The following is a 4282-nucleotide window of genomic DNA, read 5'->3' as shown; positions in this document are numbered from 1 at the left end:
CACGATGAGTATGGTGTGTGGTAAAAAATATTTATTTGTTTAATAAAGTGTGTACTCGTATTAATAAAATATATATTCAAAGAACAAAAATATTTTAAGTAACCAAAAAAGAAAACAAAAATAATATGAACTTAAAAGTATTTATTATTTTCCAATAATAATTTAAGTAGGTGGACTAAATAAAATAATAATTACAGGTATAAAAATACAACTCAAAATAAGCCTCAATTTTTTGTGAATTAACAAAATCATGTAAAAAAAACACAAGAGAAATTAAAGTAAATATTCTAAAGAATAATACATATTATTATACAAAATAAAAAAATATTGCACACAAAGAAACCTCCAAGATTGTTTACCAAAACCTGAGATAATTTATACGTCTAGATAGAGTCCTTTGTTAGACAACCGATAAAACAGGCAAGGATCATTAGTTTAGTGTGCGGGACAAGCTGCGTCTTACACTCGCGACTTGTATTACACTTTGTGTTAGTGTGCGTGAATTGCTCAAAATAGAGGTTAGTTCTAAACTCAATCTCACGTTTTCACAGCTGTCATAGTCTATCTAAACATATAAATGAACTAAGACCAAAACATAAGCATCGTTTCAAATTTAAAGAAAACATTATCTTCTGCTTAATCATACACACAACACCAAAATGTGCAGTACGGTATGACAAGCCTTAGTGGCAGTCATTACACACTACAATAATACTTTAAAATTAATACTACAGTTAGACATAACTTGTAGATGTGAAGAGTTTGTAGAAACCCTTTACACATCATACTTATGTTATTATACTAACATTGTGCGTTTCGTTTCATAAATATAACTTACATATTACGTATTTTTACTTATCTATATCCACTTATTAGTAGCCAATAAAGTCTATTTACATTGGAATACTTATTTAATACTCAATGACTACAATTAATAGAGACAAAATCAATTTGTCGTCATTTAAATGCATTGTATAGTCATGTGAGGATAGTACGTTGTCCACGTATGGGCGAATCTCAGCGATTTCTATAAGAACAACGCTAAGGGCCTCTATACACCCTTTCAATGGAATCGCACTTTCTACTATGCTTATATGCTTTGTACTACACCTTCGAAAGTTTTTCTTTCAAATAAACTGCAAATTGCACATAACTAATTAAGCCTCAGCTTAGCTTTTAAAAAAAAATGTCTCGTATCAATTTGTGTGAATATCCCTAGAAATTGATTTTTGCACAAATTTTCCTGTACATTTGAATGATAAATACGAAGCCACGAATGTGTACTATAAAGCATGATTTGAATGATCCTGTCAGTAATAGTTTAAAACGGTAGGCGAATAGGATGGCACATATTTTCTCTACTATATTAAAATTATATACAATACACCGACATATATCTACCCACCATTAAATCCAGCATTGCTCTAAAAACGTAATTAGATATAGGCGCAGGTTTAGATCTTGAGCGGTGAATGAAATTGTGAGAGGTGATTTCACTCGATCATTTATAAACATTCAAAGACATCGAAATATTTATAACTGATACTAATGTACCTCACTATTTAAAAAAAATTTAAACAACAAAAAAATAAATAAAATATTTTATAATTTAGCTAGGTGAGTACTAAGATATTATGAATTTGCCATCAGCTGATGGTAGTTGTACCGCCCTGCCCATTACAACGCAGTGCAGCTCAAATTCTTATAAAAAACCAAAAATTCTAAGCGGCACTACAACGGCGCTCGTCACCTTGAGACATAAGATGTTAAGTCTCATTTGCCCAGTAATTTCACTAGCTACGGCGCCCTTTAGACCGAAATACATTACTACTTGCACATTACTACTTCACGACAGAAATAGGCGCCGTTGTGGTACCCATAATCTAGCCGGCATCCTGTGCAAAGGAGCCTCCCACTGGTAAAGGTAAAATTGGAGATGCTATGAGTAACTCAGAGAATTAGTAGTTTTATGCATTTTAGAAATAACTATCGTTTGCGCACGGTTCTGTACATTTCGCCTGACAGACGTTCAAAGTGACAGATACTTTTGCCCTAAATAGGTGAGTGTAATACATTGACGATACATTTGATAGCACCAAAAAGGGTCAATAATTAAAAAACGGTATACAAGAGGCAATATCCTGTCGCACAAACCGTAACGTCCCTCAGTTAATTATTATTTTAACTTCTGTGGAGTCATAGACACAGTACCGATCAAGATCCATATAAGCCCAATCCTTATATATCTATAAAATACAACGCTATTCCCCTAATTAGCGCCACCTATTAAGACTTATGTTAGGTAAGTTATTCACTGACCTTTACATATACCACTGGACTGGCGGCTGTCAAAGTGCTTTTGTGCCTGTTTGATATTCGCCATTTTGGCGCTGTTGGCCATGTAGCGAGAGTCTGCGGTACTAAAACTAGTGAATGCAACCTATTGGACAACATAAATGGTGGGAAACTATTTACAAAAATAAATGTGTGCCTTACTACGTTGATTCTTGAATATATAAATACCACGGAAAACGAACGAAATTAATTCAAAATGTAAAAATACTTCAATGTATTGTATGTTCCTTCGTATCCATTATACGTCAAAATTAGTTCTCTGGACGCTCGCGAGTGGCGCTTCAAATAGGCACAAAAAAATTTGCTTTCAAACATATGAAACAGCCTGTCCTGTTTATACATGTCAGTGCTGTTATTAAACCAGCATATATTAACAAAATTTTGAATCTTTCTATTGATTAATGACAGATTTACTATCTATATCATTTCTTGACATAGAACAGGTAACTACAAAGTCTACAGGTTGATAAGTAACAACTATTAATTATACTTAGATAAGTGACGACTAATATCAATTCTACAATCTTTTAACATTATAATTACAAATATAATTGATAATAAATGTGAGAAATAAGTACATATACATGAATTTAATAAGTTTATAGTTTGAATAAAAATTTTCACATCACTAAAAATATATATCGTCATAAGCCGGAAGACATCCACTACTGGACAAAGTCCGGCTGGCAAAAATATATTTAGTTGAATATAGGAATTATAGGTACATATGTTTTAGTCACCATAATGTAAGTATTACAGTATTATGAGTAATATACTAGAAATACAGGTATAGAATGGAAGACATGGTATAAAATAAAGAATAGATTTTCCTTGTAATACGATATTAATGATTAATTAACATGATTTGATTAATTCGTAATGTATATTAATATCTAGAAAATCCGTGTTAACGTAAATTTTGTAAATATGTATATGTTAGATACTTCATCACTTTCTTTCATTACCTATGTACTAGATACTAGTAACATTATAAAATCAACCTGTGGATAACAGTGTGGGTTTTAACTCGATATTAATTTAATACTGTACTTAGTTGCATATATGATGAGTTTAAACAGCTCTGCGATTTAAGGCAGGGAAACAAAGGTATTTAATTGGAAATAAGCAAAATATTTTTTATAGTAATTCATTGAGCATGCATTAGTAGAAATATCAGGTCGCACAGTTAAAATATGAAATCATTGTAGAGTTATTAAAATTTTTGATTTGATAATAAATTTGGTTATAAAGCTCAACCATATACCCTTAAAAAAACTCAATAATGATGTGTATTATTCCTTCCCCTCTCATTAAATTATTTAAATCCAAACTGGATTTATTTTTTCCTACACACATTTGAAATGATGAAGGCATTCCAATCTCACTATTCGTATGACTTAAACTTTACTTTCAACAATAGTTATTCTAGTCTCACTGTATTTTACCTGCAAACCGTTATAAAATTTATCTAAAATTTCCAAAAAGTAAAGAATATGTAAGAACAATGGATAGAATAGCAAATGCATAATAATGTAAATATGTGTGTATATATATATATATATATTGGATGATACCACTATAGATGGATCATTTATAATTTACATTTAACACTTATTTTATAACTAAATACTGTAACCTACTACTAAACATCAATAATTATTAAGTATCTTTAAAAAATTAACTAAACATAATTTAATTATAAGTCTCATAAATATTTCAGTTGAAAATTAGGTACAATTTACCAATGGGCTTTAATGCAAATATTTTTTTAAATCACAATAATAAGAATTTCACTCTGTGCTTTCTTTGAGCTAATTCATTAGGCTATCCTATAGAATCACTTTATTGAGTTACCGTTAAAGAATATCTTTAGCTAAACTAAACGTGAATTATTATCAGGATTCCAGAATCTGACTAACTGACCAAC

Source organism: Leptidea sinapis, chromosome Z, assembly GCF_905404315.1.
Source record: "Leptidea sinapis chromosome Z, ilLepSina1.1, whole genome shotgun sequence".
In the NCBI taxonomy this organism is placed as follows: domain Eukaryota; kingdom Metazoa; phylum Arthropoda; class Insecta; order Lepidoptera; family Pieridae; genus Leptidea; species Leptidea sinapis.
Note: the sequence above shows the minus strand (reverse complement) of the source record.